The sequence below is a fragment of the Giraffa tippelskirchi genome, chromosome X (assembly GCF_054371585.1).
Source record: "Giraffa tippelskirchi isolate mGirTip1 chromosome X, T2T-mGirTip1v1.2.pri, whole genome shotgun sequence".
Taxonomy (NCBI): Eukaryota; Metazoa; Chordata; class Mammalia; order Artiodactyla; family Giraffidae; genus Giraffa; species Giraffa tippelskirchi.
This window is the reverse complement of record NC_137289.1, coordinates 95,270,890-95,289,962: the sequence shown is the minus strand read 5'-3', so window position 1 is coordinate 95,289,962 and position 19,073 is coordinate 95,270,890. Positions and strand designations below refer to the sequence as shown.

Here is a 19,073-nt window from a genome sequence, read left to right as displayed (position 1 = left end):
GGAAACATATTAAATGTTTAATTTAACTTACATTATATACTTCTTTTATGCATCCAAGTACATCTTTTTGAGGACATTTTAGAAAGATAAAAATGTTTACATGTTAAATAAAAATAATCCGGGGGACACATTAATCCTGAACATGCAAAAATTACATTATTGTTAAATATGGAGTGACAGTCTCTCAGTCATGTCCGACACTGTGACCCCATGAAGTATAAAATCCATAGAATTCAACAGGCCAAAATGCTGAAGTGCATAGCCTTTCTCTTCTCAGGGGATCTTCCGAACCCAGGGATCAGACCTGGGTCTCCCGCACTGCAGGCGGATTCTTTACCAGCTGAGCCATATATTGCCACTATACAACTAAGAAAGTATTCTAAAATACGGACAGCAGTTAATGCTGAATGAGAAGCCATGATACATTTTAATTTTCTTCCATTCCCTAACTTGTTCTTCAAATACACTGTACTACTAGACTATCTGAAGCCCAGAACCTTCCCTTGAAACCAAGGACAAAGGCAAGAAACTGTGGAGGCACAGTATTTGAAAATATATTCAGACACGGAATGACAGTTCAGCTTTATTTTTTGCTACAAGAAATATTGAAAGACCCTCCTCCTCCAGCCAGAGGAAAACAACAAGGCCAAGAGTGTCCAAAGGCCAATATAAGCAAACAGTTAGGCCCTCACAATAAATTAGCAACCAGTGTAGGAATCAATGCCCTGGGGAAGGATGCACTGCCTAGGTTAATCTTAGGCACTCTTTTTTGGCCTAGGCTTAGGGATAACCAGGGGCACAAAGTATCCTGTAATTGGTTGGTTGATCCCAACCCATAGGAAAAGTTGCTTGAGACAGGAGATGATGGAAATTTGGAGGTGGCCCCCATCTTCAGCAGTCAGCTGCCTAAAAGGCAGGGAAAAAGAAAATCAAATTAAATGTGGGAACTGTTCCTCTAATTCTCTCTGCCCCCTCAGCTGGTGACAGGCTCACTGCACATGTCTACATCTTTAGACTTCATCTTTGGGGGTTCTCCAATTGACTATTAGAATGACCCCAGACACCTGCCACCCGCCCAGGCCCCTTTGCAAACTAACATCGCTAGGATGCTGCCGTTCACTGTGAGCTCCTTCCCTACTGCCCTGTGGTAGGGCTGGACGCGTGGGCTCAGGGACTGGCGGGCCATCTCTGCCTCCAAGGGTGATGGGAGGAGCACTACGATGGAGCTGGTGGCGGCGAAGTTAAGGGACCATCTCACACCAACCTTGCCTGTGCCTCAGGCCTACCCTTCATTCGGAGGCCTGTTTCCTTCTGGCCGTTCTCACTTGTCTCCATCCCCACAGCAAGTCTGCTCCCAGCCCTTCCAGTCCCTCAGACAATCTCCCCCCTCCATCTCTCCCTGCCAACCCTGACCCATACCCTGAGGCCAGACCCTCCAGCCGTCTTCTTGGTCTCGCTCCCCACAACCCTTCCTATCCCCAGGCTCACTGCCTTCTCTCCATTCCACTGTCTACAGGAGGTCCGTTCCTTCCTGCTCCAGCCCCTAATCTTTCTTCAAATAGGATATAAATTGAGAATGTGTCTTCTTGGTCTTCTGGCCACAGGTGGCACATGCCCACAAAGACCCGATGCAGCATGTCCACCAGGCCACAGCCCGCCGTGTCCTCCTGGCCCCTGGGCAGTGTGGCCACTTGGCCCTGGTGCCACATGTCCCAACTGGTCCCGTGGTGGCATCGTCACCTGGCCCTGACATAGCTTGTCCACCTGGCCAAGGCATGGCCTGGGCACCGGGCCCCATCAAGGCCTGTCCGCCCAAGCCCTGCAGGGTGTCTCTGCCAGGTCCCAGAATGTGAGGTGCCTGTACCAGCTCTGAGACTCCAGCCGTTGCTGCACCCGCCTCTCCCATGCCTCCGAGGCCCTCGTGCCCTTCAGGGCCATTTGGGTTACCAGGTTCATCCGGGCCTCTCTGGCCTTCAGCACCTCCCACCATGCTACCTCCTCTGGCACCTGGGTCTGCAGACTCCATGACCACTCATGCTGCAGGTGAGCCCACCACAGCCAGCCAGAGCATCTGAGGGGCTGAGGCACCCGAAGGAAACCACGCCACTGGGCGGTTGACATCACCATGGGGGCCGAGAATAGCTATGCAATCAGACCCTGACACCAGTCCCTGGATGTCACTCCAGGGCAGCTCTGAGCACATAACTGTTTCCCGCCAAATGTGGAAACACCAAGTGAGCCGCTTCCCCTTATACCTCTGCTGCCATGTTCACATGTGACCAGCCTACTGACTTCAATTTCTGGAAGGGAGTCGAGCACCAGGGCCAGGCCCAGTCTGTCCCATTTGTCTCCCACACGTAACTCAAGTCTGCGTCCTTGTCCATGTGTGTGGGCATCTGCAGGTGCATGCACATGGGGGTGCGCTGAGGCCTGGCCCTGGAGTCCTGAGAGCAGGGATGTGGAGGGGGCTATTCCTGACCACCTGGGGAGCGAAACAGGGACTACTCTTGGGCCCACCGGGGATGGCATGGGGCAGGGCCGTCTGGGGGTCTGGGCACACAGACTGCAGGGATTCCAGGCTGTGTGCGAGCCCCGGGCCCCTCAAAAGCACCACAGGAACTAGCTAGACTCAAGGGCAGAGGGAAGGGCCATGTTCCCCTGGACACCCGCAGTCTCTTGCCCTCTGCTGGCACAACTCTCACGGCCTTTCCCTCCCCAGAAACAAAGTCTTGAGGTTCTCCGGAGGGCTGGAGGTACCAGGGGACCTCAACTGGGAGGTGACCCTGTGCCTGCTTGCCTGCTGCGTGCTGGTTATTTCTGTGTCTGCACGGGGGTCAAGTCAACAGGCAAGGTACAGCTGGGAGTGACGACAGGGCTGGGGCAGCATTGCCTGGGCCTGGGGTTCATCTGCCAGGGACCACTGGTGCCTTGGGAGGTGACTGCATCAGGGGTTGTACTTCAGTCCTGCCCCTGAGCCCCACACTCTGGCCAGAGAGTCTTCTCGGCCCTCCAGATCCAAGGCCAGCAGCCTTCACCCCACCCCCCCTTGGAGGGGAGAGGTACCAGCAGTGCCTGACCCTTCCCTGTGGGTGCGGCATCCCTGTCCCACCTTCCCACCTTGCCAGTTTCTGCCGATCCTGGCCCCCAGTCAGTTTTAAGGTGTGGGTAGACCCGGCCAACTGCCAGTGTCTGTCTTCTGCTGTGTGGCCAAGAGGACCCCAGCGGGGAGCCTGGACACATCTCTCCCTCAGCGGCCCACTGTCAGGTTGGGGGGACACTTGTAAGAATAGTCATGCTGTAGAAGGGGGCTCACTAGACTATGATGGACTAGAGGGTGAGGGGCCAAGACACATGACCCACCAGTGTGCCCCGTCTGCCCACTCCACGTCGGTGCCTGTGCTGTTCTACCATAGTGAGAGCTAGCACTTGCTTCGGTCCATGCACTGTTTCAGGTGCTTTCCCAGGTGTTGGTCCACCAGGTCAGTTGTCAGACAGTATTGCCATGTCAGTCTCCTGTCTCCCATGATGCAGCTCTCCTCCAAACAAATCACATAAACCCACTCTCTCCCCAACACCAGCAGCTCCAAGTCTTGTGCATTTTGGTTTCTCCATTTCTCACAGCTGATGACTGCAGTGCTCCATCAGGCATGGGACCTAAGTTGGGTCTGAATTGTGAGATCTGGAAAGGAAAAAGATAATGACAATGACAAATAATATGTGTGAGAACAGAGTGACAGAAGTATGAAGGAAAGACAGTCTATGATAGAATGAGTTTCTCAGAGATTTTACGACTGTGACAGGTGAATGGTTTTGAGTGAGTGTGACAGAGTGAATGTGTCATTGGCACAGGAATTCAAGAGGACAGAATATCATGGGCAGAGACTAAGTTGCAGATGATAGTGATAGTGATAGTGAGCCCCCAGGATGATAGATGGTAACTTAACATGTGCAGTGAGTGTTGAATAGTGCCACCGGATTCGTGGCCTGCAAAGGAAAACATTTAATTCCGGGACCAACAGACGCAATTTCAGTCACTCAGAGAATTGTGTAGTAGGAATTTTATTAAAGGGATAGTGATAGAAAAAGCTTCTGACATAGACATCAGAAGCGGGTGGAAAGAGCACCTGCTTTGCTAGTTTAAAGACAGCATTATATACTTTACTGCTAGCTGCTGAAAATAGATTTAGATTAAAATGATGCCTCAAGGCGGTGAAAATATTGCCCAGACCCTTTCCCATAACATACATCCTGGGATGACATCTGCAGGATATCACCCAGAAGAAATGGGTTAACCCAGAGCTCAAAGCCATAGAAGTTTTACCCAGACCTTCTCGCATGACATAAGTTCTGAGCTCAAAAAAGTCATGTCCTTGAGCAAGAGATTCTGCTGCGGACCAGGCCTCCATGTCTAAAGTAAAAGAATGTGAAAAAGAAAGAATGTTCACCTCTTCCTTGAAGAGCCTTGGTCTCCCTAGCAACCTAAGTTAACTCTCTCACACATACGATGACAGAGTGAGTGTGTGGCACAGAGTGTCAGAGATAGAGTCTGGGAGAGATAGGGTGCAAGAGAGAATAAGTGTGATGGAAAACGCATTATAGAGTGACACAGGAATATTACAGAAAGAGTGTGTGTGACAGATATTCTGACTCAGTATGAGAAAGAAAATCTCAGAGGTAATATGTACAGAAGAAAATGGGTCTGTCACACAGGTCAGAGTGTGACAGGGAATGAACCTGACATGGGAGGCAGCAACCTGGGAAGGTGGATCAATCCTCAGGGCCCATGGTTCCCCGAGGGCGGCCGTTCCCATGTCTCAGCCAGTCTGGAGGAAGTCAGCAAATTGACTTGGCTCAGATGCCCAATCACGGTCTACCCAATCAGTTTCATCAGTAATAAAGCTGATATTTAGGTTGAAACCCATGTCAAGGGAGATGTGTCAAAGGCTGCAGATGCTAAGCCGGACCTGTTTGGAAGGAGTGGGAAAGGTCACACAGCAGGTGTGAGTGGATGGTGTCAGTGAACTCCTTGTAGAGGAAATGATTCAGGTGGTCCAATGTGTAAAGCCACATGCTTTCTTTCGGGCTTTCAAAAGAGACGTGGTGCTTGTCGTAAAGAATCCTCCTGCCAATGCAAGAGATGCAACAGACACAGGTTCAATCACTGGGTGGGCAAGATCCCCTGGAGAAGGAAATGGGAACCCACTCCATTGCCTGGAAAATCCCCTGGACAGAGGAGCCTGGCAGGCTCCAGTCCATGGGTCACAAAGAGTCAGACATGATTCATCCCCCCCACACACATACACATATACTTTTAATCCAGGAGAAAGGAGAGGTTAGAGAAGCTTTTACAGTTCAGGACGAGCAAGATAAAACATGAGGAGGGCTTCTCTGGGTTTCAGTGGATGGGAATCCACCTGCCAATGCAAGAGACACTGCTTCAACGCCTGGTCTAGGAAGATCCAACAAGCCATGGAGCAACAGAGCTTATGCCCCGCAACTCCTGAGGCTGTGTTCTACAGCCAATGTTCTGCAATAAGAGAAGCCATTGCGATGAGAAGCCTGTGCACAGCAACTAGTGTGTAGACGCGACTCGCCCCAACTAGAGAAAGCCCGTGTCCATCAAAGAAGACTCAGCACAGGCAAAAATATATGAATAATGTCAACATGACCAGAGGAGAGCAGGCCAGCTTCTCCGAGTAAAGGGCAGTACGGAGCTGGGCTAGGGATCCTGTACGAAAGCCAAGTAGGAAGTAAAGCTTCACAGTAGCTTACAGACGACTAAATGAGCTCTCTGTTCCAAGCTCCCTGTGGGTGCCCCAAAGGGGGAGCCCTGAGCAGACGTTGTTACAGTTTACTTGTAGGTTTCAGTTCAGTTCAGTTCAGTCATTCAGTCGTGTCCAACTCTATGTGACCCCATGCACTGCGGCTTGCTAGGCCTCCTTGTCCATCACCAACTCCCAGAGTCTACCCAAACTCATGTCCATGGAGTCGGTGATGCCATCCAACCATCTCATCCTCTGTCATCCCCCTTCTCCTGTCTTCAATCTTTCCCAGCATCAGAGTCTTTTCAAATGAGTCAGCTCTTCACATCAGGTGGCCAAAATATTGGAGTTTCAGCTTCAGTGAACACCCAGGACTGATCTCCTTTAGGATGGACGGGTTGGACCTCCTTGCAGTCCAAGGGACTCTCAAGAGTCTTCTCCAACACCGCAGTTCAAAAGCATCAATTCTTCGGTGCTCAGCTTTCTTTATAGTCCAACTCTCACATCCATACATGACCACCGGAAAAACCATAGCCTTGACTAGATGAACCTTTGTCGGCAAAGTAGTTTCTACTTTTTAATATGCTGTGTAGGTTGGGCATAACTTTCCTTCCAAGGAGTGAGCATCTTTTAATTTCATGGTTGCAGTCACCATCTGCAGTGATCTTGGAGCCACAGAAAAATAAAGTCAGCCACTGTTTCTGCTGTTTCCCCATCTATTTGCCATGAAGTGATGGGACCGGATGCCATGGTCTTAATTTTCTGAAAGTTGGCCTTTAAGCCAACTTTTTCACTCCCTTCTTTCACGTTCGTCAAGACGCTCTTTAGTTCTTTTTCACTTTCTGCCATAAGGGTGGTGTCATCTGTATATCTGAGGTTATTGATATTTCTCCTGGAAATCTTGATTCCAGCTTGTGCTTCATCCAGTCCAGCATCTCTGATGATGTACTCTGCATATAAGATAAATAACCAGGGTGACAATACACAGCCTTGATGTTCTCCTTTTCCTATTTGGAACCAGTCTGTTGTTCCATGACCAGTTTTAACTGTTGCTTCCTGACCTGCCTACAGGTTTCTCAAGAGGCAGGTCAGATGGTCTGGTATTCCCATCTCTTTCAGAATTTTCCACAGTTTATTGTGATCTACACAGTCAAAGGCTTTGGCATAGTCAATAAAGCAGAAACAGATGTTTTTCTAGAACTCTCTTGCTTTTGCAATGATCCAGTGAATGCTGGCAATTTGAACTCTGGTTCCTCTGCCTTTTCTAAAACCAGCTGAACATCAGGAAGTTCACGGTTCATGTATTGCTGAAGCCTGGCTTGGCGAATTTTGAGCATCACTTTACTAGCATGTGAGATGAGTGCAATTGTGCAGTAGTTTGAACATTCTTTGGCGTTGCCTTTCTCTGGGATTGGGATGACAATTGACCTTTTCCAGTCCTGTGGCCAGTGCTGAGTTTGCCAAATTTGCTGGCGTATTGAGTGCAGCACTTTCACAGCATCATCTTTCAGGACTTGAAATAGCTCAGTTGGAATTCCAATACCTCCACTAGTTTTGCTTGTAGTGATGCTTCCTAAGGCCCACTTGACTTCACATTCCAGGATGTCTGGCTCAAGGTGAGTGATCACACCATCGTGATTATCTAGGTCGTGAGGATCTTTTTTGTATGCTTTTTTTGTATATTCTTACCACCTCTTCTTAATATCTTCTGCTTCCGTTAGGTCCACACCATTTCTGTCCTTTATTGAGCCCATTTTTGCATGAAATGCTCTCTTGGTATCTCTAATTGTCTTGAAGAGATCTCTAGTCTTTCCCATTCTATTGTTTTCCTCTATTTCTTTGCAGTGATCACTGAGGAAGGCGTTCTTACCTCTCCTTGCTATTCTTTTGAACTCTGCATTCAAATGGGTACATCTTTCCTTTTCTCCTTTTCTTTTTGCTTCTCTTCTTTTCACAGCTATTTGTAAGGCCTCCTGAGACAGCCATTTTACTTTTTTCATTTGATTTTCTTGGGGATGGCCTTGATCCCTGTCTCCTGTACAATGTCATGACCCTCGTCCATAGTTCATCAGGCACTCTGTCTATCAGATCTAGTCCCTTAAACCTATTTCTCACTTCCACTCTATAATTGTAAGGGATTTGATTTAGGTCATACCTGAATGGTCTCGTGGTTTTCCCTACTTTCTTCAATTTCGGTCTGAATTTGGCAATAAGGAGTTCATGATCAGCCACAGTCAGCTCCCAGTCTTGTTTTTGCTGACTGGATAGAGCCTCTCCAACTTCGGCTGCAAAGAATATAATCAGTCTGATTTGGGTGTTGATGATCTGGTGATGTCCATGTGTAGAGTCTTCTCTTGTCTTGTTGGAAGAGGGTGTTTGCTATGATTAGTGCATTCTCTTGCCAAAATTCTATTAGCCTTTGCCCTGCTTCATTCTGTACTCCAAGGCCAAATTTGCCTATTACTCCAGATGTTTCTTGACTTCCTACTTCTGCATTTCAGTCCCCTATAATGAAAAGGACATCTTTTGGGGGTGTTAGTTATAAAAGTTCTTGTAGGTCTTCATAGAACCATTCAAGTTCAGCTTCTTCAGCATTACTGGTTGGGGCATAGACTTGGATTACCATGATAGTGAATGATGTGCCTTGAAAATGAATAGAGGTCATTCTGTCGCTTTTGAGATTGCATCCAAGTACTGCATTTCAGATTCTTGTTGACTATGATGGCTACTCCATTTCTTATAAGGGATTCTTGCCCACAGTAGTAGATATAATGGTCATCTGAGTTAAACTCACCCATTCCAGTCCATCTCAGTTCGCTGATTCCTAGAGTGTTGACGTTCACCCTTGCCATCTCGTGTTTGACTAGGAGAAATCCAGTTAGATAAATCTAGCTTTTTCGTATATGCACACATAGGTTGCTGGTTTTTTAAACTAGTAGTTTCTCTATGTTTTTTGCATCTATGTTCATGAGTAACATTGACCTGCTAATGCGGTAAGTACATTATTGAATTAGACTTAAATCACTTTATTAAAATGGTACTTTCGTACAAACACAAAGCTTGGTATATATTTACAGAACTTATAAAGCCAGATATAATTTACCAACGAGCCTCAACAAATTTACAAAATCAACAAATTTAAAAGCAGCAGTGCCTGGTGATCATAGCACTGACTGTTCCTGCCTTTCTTTTTTCATGCCTGTGTTATCTTCATGCCTGTGTTAGTCATATTGTGATTCAGCTTCCCATGACTTTTCTTTATTTGGCACTTCCCGGGTGGCTCAAATGGTAAAGAATCTACCTGCAATGTGGGAGACGTAGGTTCGATCCCTGGGCTGGGAAAATCCCCTGGAGAAGGAATAGGCTACCCACTCCAGTATTCTTGCCTGGAGAATCCCATGGACAGAGGAGCCTGGCGGGCTACAGTGCATGGGGTTGCAAAGTGTCAGACACGACTGAGCAACTAACACTTTCACTTTCTTTATTTGACCTGCTGAGAAACCTTCGTTGGAACAGTAGAGCATGATCTTATTTTTGCTTTGCTCGTCAGAGATGTATTATTTACATGTCAAATTCACTTTTATTCTTTTCTCATTGGCTCACAACACCTCTAGTAGTGTCACAGGCACTCTTGTGCTTGTGAACATCAAGTCAGGAACGAAAATTACATGGTAGGGCTTGGTTATTAGATACTCATCTTGAAGGTCTAGACTATGTCAGGTTAATTTTATTGAGAGTCTCATCGAAATGAACATGCCATGTGTCTGTGTGCTTGGCCATGTCCCGCTCTTTGCGACCCCATGGACTGTAACCCATCAGGCTCTGCTGTCCATGGAATTTTCCACACAGGAATACTGGAGTGGGTTTCTACTTCCTACTCCAGGGACTCTTCCCCACCCAGGGATCGAACCCACATCTCTTGCACCTCCTACATTGGCAGGCGGATTCTTTACCACTGCACCACCTGGGAAGCCCAAAATGAACATGTGAAGCTTAGAAATCTTTTAAAAGCATCTGTGAACTCAAGACTCTTAGGTTATTGCCACTCCATCCAGAAGGAACCACCCTCCGTAGATTGCATTCTGGCTGGAAACAGCACAGATCAACACAGCAGTACAACTTCCCTGGACAGTGAGCAGTGTTGTAGATAAAGCCTCATACCCTGGGTGGGGCCTCCTCCAAGACCTGACATGTAGACACCAGAGCTTTCACACTGACTTTCAGTAGCTTCTCCATCGTGAACGGCAAGGAAAAGTGAGCTGTGTCCATGGACCTGCTGTGCTCTTTCCACGTGCAGCCGTCTCAGCCTAAGGGGAGAGGAGAAATGGTCCAGTGCACTGGGACCAGTTACTTCCACCGGGTCCATCCCCCATCCCAAGGCACCAGAAGGGGCTGGTTCCTCTCCATCAGCACCAGCACTTCCCTTACAGACAGGCCACTGGTGACTCCCCCTTACAGCTGCCTGTATCCTCATGTTAACCTGAGCTACAATAAGTGAAAATGTCGAGGACAGGAAAAAAACAACCCTGGTTTCATTTGCTCTGGTCTCTTTTCTCTCATGATAATGGCTGTAAGCCCTGTTCACTCAATAGTGTTTGAGTGCCTTCCGTTTGCCAGGAATCCCACAGCCTTAAGGACCACCAGTTTCTGTGTGTTCCCTGATGGCTCCACCATCCTGTTCATACCAAACAAATCGGCCGGTATTTATTTACACAAGCCGGTATTTATTTACAGAAGGCTGGTAAAGCCAGGAGCATCTTTCCGAGTTCTGCTTCCTAATACACCATCTTAGGCAGAAACAACCCATGAGAAGCAGCTTTAAAGTGTTTTGATGCAACTCAGACATTTTCTGAAGGTTGTTTTCCTCCACACACATAGGTGAAGTTCCTTAATGTTATGGAACAAAGAGGCGAGTGGTGGATGGTCTGTGGCCGAACTGTAGGTGCGACATGGAGAGCTAAGGAAGGTGGCAGTACGTAGTAAACAAATTATTCCATTTTCATTTCTCTTTCAGACTTTGGCATATAGATCAGGAGAAAGTCTTTGACAAGCCCTGATGCCTGCTAACACTGCTTTTTAACAAAGAGACCTTTAAATAGATCTTAAACAAACAGATCTTTAGGTAGACCTAGACAGAATTAGAAATAATGTTTGGTTTTGTTGGTGTTTGTTTATGCCTACCACCTCTTCACTACTGAGAATACTGGTGTTCCCTTCACACTAGTGAGGCAAAATATCCCTTTTAAATGAAATGTGCTTGCATTGAAAGGGAAATGATTGAAAGATAACTAGTAAATAATAGTACTGTGCTGAGTTGCTCAGTCATGTCTGACTCTTCGTGACCCCGTGGACTGTAGCCCACCAGGCTTCTCTGTCCGAGGAATTCTCCAGGCAAGAGTACTGGAGTGGGTTGCCGTTTCCTCCTCCAGGGGAATCTTCCTGACCCAGGGATCAAATCCACATCTCCTGGTTGGCAGTTGGATTCTTTACCACTGAGCCACCTGGGAAGCCCCAAATAATAGTACTAAGTGTTACTCAAATCAAAATACAAAAACATCATGAAGGTGGTTGATGGTGAATCAAACTTTGGGAAGTACTCCCCTGGTGGAAAGAATAGAGTTTAGAAGCAGCCTGAACTGGCTTGACACGAACTTGGGCAAACTCCAGGAGACAGCGAAGGACAGGGAGGCCTGGCATGCTGTAGTCCATGGGGTCGCAAAAAAAAGTCAGACACAACTTAGCAACTCAATAACAACAACAACTGAGCTGGATTGAAACCCAGACCCGCCACTCACAGGACTGTGTGACTTTAAAGACCCCTCAGAGCCTCAGTTTCCTCATCTGTAAACAGGGTAGAAAGACCTCCAGGCATGCCGTGAAGTTTATTGGAACAACTCATGAGTAGCCTTCTTTGATATGGTCAAAGTTAGTTCCCTCTCTTGGCCACTGATGTGGAAGGAGAAACCTAATAGTATGTTGAATCTGAGCCAAAGAAATAATTTTTGCCCAAATGATGAGAAAATTACAAAATGGAAAAATATAGACTTTGGAGCCAGGCGACCCTGTTAGCTTTTTCGACCTTGAGCCTTCTGAGTCAGTTTCCTCATCCATAAAATGACGGTGATTAAGATGCCTAATTTGCATGTTTATTGGGAGAACCTGGGGTAATCTAGATGCTCAAATCACATAGTAGTAACCACACAGAGTGTGCAGCAGGCACTAAATGATGGCTCCTGTTGTAGTCCAGGTTAGGGGATGACCACTGCTTCCCTTCCTCATTTGGAACTGCCTTTGGTGGTTTGGGCAAAATCCTCTAGCACAAAGCCTATTTTATAATCAAGTGTTGGATATCTCGTGTAGTTTACTGGACAGTGTACTGAAGGTGAAAAGCAGAATGGCCATCTGGGTCCAGAGCGGTCGTTCGTGTATTTTGGTTTCCCCCGTGGTCACGAGGCTGACCGGGAGTTGCCCTGCCCAGCATCACGAGAGAGGATCGGACCACACAGCACTGCCCAGAAAAGAGCAGATTTCAAACTTCCAAGTACAGCTTTTAAAATGACAGCAGTCACGGCATCATGAGTCAGGGGCTATCTGCACGGCGGTCCCCTGGTCCCCTTGTGGTTACGATGGTGCCCTGGTTCCCATTAAGGGAAAGCAAGTGCGGAGCACCCTCAAGGAGGACCCTCCTGATGACGGTTCCTTTAAGTCTTCTCCAAGTCACATTTCCATAATTGCAAGTGAGAGTTTGCAGCTTAAATGTCTCCTGAAATTCTAAGGAGCTTGAAATTTGGCTTAATTAATTAACAGCTTCATTTTGCTAACATTTTAGAGTGCACTGATTTTCCAGAAGTTCTAATTACCAAGCTCAGCACACAAGACTGGCTGCCTATTAAACTGTCTCACCACATGCTCCCCACCGGGCTCAACCATGTCCTGGTTCAGCAGAGCCAGCCTCCCCGATGGGTAGGAGGCCCTGGCTGGTGCGGCCCCTTCAGAACCAGGCAGAGCACCTAGTGCCTTAAGCTGGGCTCCCAAAGCCATTGCCACCACGTCTGTCTTTAAGACATGTGTGTCCTTGGGGGCCAAACCTGCCTTGTGACATCAGAGAGCCAGAGCCTCTCTGCCGCCCTTCCCCACCCTCAGCTGCAGGCTCAGCTCCTGTCAGGTGACATGTCACGGTCCTGCAGCTCCTGCTGGGTCTAGGAGGCCCGGGAAGGTTCTGGCTGAGTCTGAGCAGGAACACAGCATGTGTGTGAAGTCACTTCAGTCATGCCTGACTCCTTGTGACCCTGTGGACTGTACGTAGCCTGCCAGCCTCCTCTGTCCATGGGATTCTCCAGGCAAGGATACTGGAGTGGGCTGCCACGCCCTCCTCCAGGGAATCTTCCCGACCCAGGGATCAAACCCGTCTCTAAGAGACGCCCTAAAACACCCTCCTTGGTGTCATTGCAATAGGTGGACACAGACACGCGTGAAGGTTGGTGTGTGGATGTCTATAACCATATAGGAAGATGTGGGACTTTGGGTTTTTTTCCATAATTTTTCTCATTGATTGTCCAGGGAATTTTCAACCCATGATACAGGTAATAAAGACCAGCTGAGCCCTCCCCACCATTTATGGGTCACCTGAACCGGGGTGACAGGCCACCCCAGCTTTTCTGAGTGTTCAGTGTTAACACGGGACAGTCCCAGATGCACAGGCGGCTGACCTACCCGCTCACAACCCCTGGGGGGCGTTTGTAGCCCACCCTCTCCTCCTCAGCCCCCAGCTCATTTCTTCCTCCCTTTCCCCACGCACCTGCCCGCACATGATCCTGTCCAGTGACCTCACCTCACCAATCAGGTCAGTTAGTAATAATTCGCCTGTTCCCTACCTGTTCCCAGTGTGCCTGGAAAAGTGAGATTTGCCTCCTGAGACATTTCAAAAGACAGCTTCTGTTTTGACATTAAAATGCGCCCTGAATCCATGGCTGGTGAGTGACAGAGATGGGGGCGCAGACACCACCATTGTCACCACCCCCTGCATGTGGCGCCGTGGTCCTGAGATGCTGGTGTCCCGTTAGGGGATTAGTTGAGGCTGCGTGAGGCTCAAGTCCTGGTGCAGAGCTTGCTGCCTGTTCACCAGGATCTGAGGGGGCTGGTGGGACCTCAGGCCAGGAGCAGAGAACTCGGATGGCTCAGACCCAAAAGCGTAATCCCTGTGTTTGCCCAGAGCTGTGCCAGTGTTTGTATGAGATAAAGATCATATGTGAAACGAATTGCCAGTCCAGGTTCGATGCATGATACAGGGTGCTCGGGGCTGGTGCACCGGGATGACCCGGAGGGATGGGATGGGGAAGGAGGTGGGAAGGGGATTCTGGAAGGGGAAAACATGTACGCCCATGGCGGATTCATGTCAATGTATGGCAAAACAAATACAATATTGTAAAGTTAAAAAATAGATAAATAATTTTAAAAAAAGCGAGACCTGAAGGAGATTAATATTTGGACAAGATGCACACACATGACATAATCTAGGAAAGTTACTACAGACTTTGAGAAGCTAAAGAGTCTTAACTCCCCTGTTTTTTATGACAAGGAACTGTGCTTGGTGATCGCTGCAGTTCAGAGCTTAAATGATGCCCTTTATCACATGATGTTGATTGGTGTTCATGCATTAGAGGGAGGGAGATGGAGGCAGTCATGGAAGGCTTCCTGAAAGAGGCAGAACAGGCTTGGCTTTTGCACAGCAGAGCTGGAAGGCACTGCTATGGGCTGAATGTTTGTGTCCCCCAAATTCATGCACAGAAACCCTTATCTCCAGTGGGATGGTGTCAGGAGGGGGAGCAGTCGTTGGGGTGATTGGGTCAGGAGGATGGAGCCCCCATGAATGGGATCAGTGCCTTTATAAGAAGACACGTGAGAGATGATCTCTCTCTGCCATGTGAGGACACAGCCCGGGGCACCGTCTGTGAACCAAGAAGAAGGTTTTCATCAGAACCCGACCCCGATGGCAACCTGATCTTGGACTGCCAGCCCCCAGAACTGTAAGCTATACACACTTTCTGTTTAAGTGGCCCCATCTGTGCTGTTCTTTTACGGCAGCCCAAGCCGCCGAGACAGGCCTTAGTGAGGAGGAAGCAGTAGTGGCCTGACACAGGGTGTTATTAGCGGGGCGCTGAGTGGATGGGGTGTGGCCTTGGTGGATGAGCACCTACACACACGTCTTTAACACCAATTATGGAGGATTGCCCTGTAAAGCGGATCCTGGAGCCACAGCCTGGGCCGGACCTCAGCTCGGGCAACCCTGCCTGCCATGTCGGGCAGATTGCTTCACCTCTCTGTGTCTCATCTTCCTCCAGCTGGGGATGGAAGCCGTGCCTGCCCGTGGCTTACAGGAGGATGTAACTGAAAGTCTTCGTGACTCCACAGTGGTATTTGTTTCCTGAAAGAGCTGTGAGGAGACTATGAGGGGCAGGGGGAGGGGGAAGGGTCGAGGCAGGCCTGAGGGCTCCATCAGGTCGGCAGAGCCTGCCCTGACCAGGGGAGAGGGCAGGGGACAAGGTGCTGGCTTCAGAAGTTCCCTGAGTCCTGCTCTGGTCGCTGGGTCTCATGTGGTGCTGGAATGAGCAGCCCCACTGAGCGCTTCGGAGCCTAGTATTTAGGAACCAGAGGGGACGTGAACATGGCTGTCCACCATGAGCTGAGGACCCTGCCGGGCGGCCACGCACTTCAGGGTGTGGGCTAGGGGTGGTTTGGGTGGTTGCAGGCAGCGGGGCCTAAAGTGTAGGAGGAGGGTACTCTGGGGGGCTGGAGGGTATGGGTCAGGATTGGTCTGGCTGCCAGGGCATGGTGGTGAGGAAAAGCAACCTGAAGGGATCCAGAGGGTCGGGGCGGTGATATCCAGGGTGTCCAGCGGCAACCTTGTGGGAGAAGGTGGGTCTCCATGAGCAGGGAGCCTGACGTACAGGCAAAATGAGAAATGCGGATGGTGCCTTAACCATATCTCCACCAGCAGCCTCACCGTACCTTTCACATCACTCGCTCAGGCAAAAATCGCAAACAACTTCCTGTCTCAAAGTACTCCACCGTGAGCGCCAGTTCAGAAGGAGCTCAATGTTAATGGCTGCCTGTTGGTTCTGTCAGTTCTAAAGGGGGCAGGGGCCCGGGCTGGGGAGGGGGTGGTGGGCAGTGGCCAGGGCCAGTCTTGGCCCAGGAGGAGCCATAATGCAGGGTTAAGCCTAAAGGAGAAATGTGGTGCTCTGGGCTTGTCGGTGCACGGGGACAGAGGAAGGACATGCTCCACTTCCTCCTTCTTGTTGGGAGCTTGAATTTCACTTTCCCTCCCTATTTTAGCCAATTGAGTGCTGAAAACCATGCCCTGCTCCAGACGTCCATTGCCGTCTGTCTGCAGAATTCTCTGGTGATGAGGACCTTGCAGCGCTATTTCCCCCCCTCCACTTTTTACTAAGCCTCTGCACGAAAGTCAGGGTTAAATCTAGCGTATGTGCCCTAGCCTCAAGTGTCCTTCCCGAGGGCATTGATTTCTGCAGTAGATGGATCAGGCTTCATCTTGTGCCTGTGCTGCTGTTGGGGGTTCAGGGTCCACATAGTTCGGTGATTGTTAAGTGCAGAAAATGAAAATGAGCTACTGTGCCCTCTCTGACTTTAGTTTTAGCTTCTGCACTTCTTAATACTGTATTTGTCTTCTGGTTGGAGGGGAGGTTCTGGGATCCAGATATTCAAGGAGTGCAACATAAGTGAAGACAATGTAAGAAGCCGGAGAATAAGACAGTAGTTTATTGCCATTCAGTATTAATTTTGGAATATTTTCTCATTTTATGAAGTGAAGTGAAGTGAAAGTCGCTCAGTCGTGTCTGACTCTGTGCGACCCCATGGACTATAGCGTCCATGGAATTCTCTAGGCCAGACAACTGGAGTGGGTAGCCTTTCCCTTCTCCAGGGGATCTTCCCAACCCAGGGGTCGAAGCAAGGTCTCCTACATTGCAGGCAGATTCTCTGCCAGCTGAACCACAAGGGAGGCCTGTGCCATGGCAATACTGTCTGAAAACTGAAGTGATGGACGAACACATGAAAGCACTTGAAATAACGATTGGACCATAGGAAGTGCCAGCTATCACTACGGTCAAAGAACACAGCTATGATGTGGAGTGGGCAAAAAGGGGACCAGGGTGGGTGGTGTGGCTTGGCCCCTTGCCCTCGACTCCCACCTTAGTCCCGTGAGACCCTTTGCGGCATACGTTGGAGAAATCAAAGTTGCACTGTGGAACTAGCTTTAGGCCATGAGACGGGAAAGTTGGCATTTGTGTCTCAGTGACGTCTCCGTGGACACTTGGCGGGCTCCATTCTACGCCAACTGAGCCGGCACTGGAGGGGCCCGTGTGCGCAGGCGCATCGGGGGCACCTGAAAGGAGCGTGGCATTGTGTCGGGGCGGAGTCCCTCCAGCCTCACGGGGTCTCCATGGCAGCCCATGGGTGGCTGGGCTGTATGCGCAGGCGCACTTTTGGCGTCCTTGCGCAGAAGGGGAGGGACTTCGTGAGGGGCCCAGTCTCTCCGCCCCTTATTTGGCATCTGAGGGAGACGCGCAGCAGCCATGCAGGCATCGCGTGGTGGTGCCGGTGGTGCAGAGGGCCGAGATGACCAGCATAGCTCCAGAGCACCTCCTTGCCAGAGTGGTTCAGGCAGCGCCGAAGGTGAGGATCGTCACCGGTCCCCAGAAGGCCGGGGTGGGCCTGGCAGAGGAAGAGCGGTGATGGAAGATCCTGGAGCTCGTCCCCGGGGTGAGCAGGCACCAGGTGGCCTAGGACCTGCTGGAGATGTAGCACCCGTGGTTGTAAGGCGTAGACGTGAAGAGGTGGTGCTGTATCCTTTTCATGGAGCCTTTCTGGGCAGGGTCAGTGGTGTGGTGGTGGGAAACATGCCGGCAGCCTGAGGAAGGGATAGAAGGGAGTACAGGGGCGATCCGGGGCAGCAGGACTGGGCAGCCTGGCAGGAAAGGAGGTTGTCGAGGCCTGAGGAGCCTGGAGGGTGGGGGAGATGGACCGAAGGGTTAGGGAGGCAGCTCAGGGTGGTCTCAGGTTGTGGTCGGGAGGATGGGCATCCTGGGGTAAAAGCGGGCCTCTGAGGTGTGAGGAAGCCCGAGATACCAGAAAATTCAGTAATGGATGGTGCCTTAACCGTGTCTCTCCCAGCACACTCAGAGTGCCTTTCCAGTCGCCCCTGGAGGCAGACATGGCTCGCAGATCTCTGCTCCCAGATGCCCAACGCCACCAAGGATTGATTCGGAAGGAATTTGCAGTGAATGGCAGTGACCTGCTTGTGTGAGTTCCAGACGAGTTTGCCTTGGGAAGTGGGGGGTGGCGGGTGCTGTGGTCTGAGTTCCCTCTTAAGCGTGCTATGATGGAGACACTGTGGGGCTTGGTATAAGGAGGGGGGTTGGTACCCTAGACCTACAGGAGCAACCTTCCCTTTAACCTGATTTTCTTTTCCCTGCTTTTAGTAGATGGACTGCTGAAGACATTGCTTTCATCCGACTTTCCATGAACCCATTCCTCGATCAGCTTTCCCTGGTGATTCAGAACATTCGGAGCCTTGGGCTCCCACCTCGCTGAGGAAAGGGGCTGAGGCCTAACCTTGTGTCCCCTACTCAGCGGGGCATAGGGAATTCAAGCTAAGAGTCATCGCCACTTTGTTATTTGAGTCTAAGTTTTTGCCTTTACTGGCCTTTGGTCTCTCTTGGTTCACTTGCTTTGTTTCCCTGCTGCTTGAGGAGTGGGGTGCTTCAGTGTTTATTACAGCAGAAAATAAATCTAAGTCACTTTTTGTGCCCCAGTTTCTTTTCAGCTAATGCGCTTCGGATTTTAAAAACACTTTTTATCTTTGTTCTCGTGTTAGAGGGAAGGTACTGAAATTCAGATGTTTGAATTCCAATAACAAGGGAATTGAAAACAATTTGGGAAAATGAAAATCGAGCCTTATGTTCAGCACTAAATACGTCTACATTTAAGAATTTTTTCTAGTTGTACTTGCACATTAAATATATAATAGCATGTGATGTAGAAGTTATCATGTTTAGCTTTAATTTTTTTCCTGAATTTTTTTTCATTTAGTATACTAGCTTTTCCACTTTCTAAATTCTCTTCAGGAATGTGTTATTCAGTAGATAGAAGATGCAACATAATGTAATTATTGGGACTTCCCAGGCAGTCCAGTGGATAAGACTATGCACTTCCAGTGTAAGGGCTGCAGGTTCAATCCCTGGCAGCAGAACTACGATCCCACATGTCTTGTGGCGTGGCCAAAAAATTAAA

At 49.3% G+C, this 19,073-nt stretch overlaps 1 long non-coding RNA gene across 1 annotated transcript; it reads left to right on the top strand.

Annotated features, from left to right (window-relative positions):
* The first annotated feature begins 17,260 nt into the window (after positions 1-17,260).
* On the top strand, positions 17,261-18,584 carry LOC145536005 (uncharacterized). The gene is made up of 3 exons (XR_014075591.1): positions 17,261-17,625; positions 17,955-18,083; positions 18,263-18,584. It is a non-coding gene; the product is annotated as an uncharacterized LOC145536005 (long non-coding RNA).
* Positions 18,585-19,073: the final 489 nt, after the last annotated feature.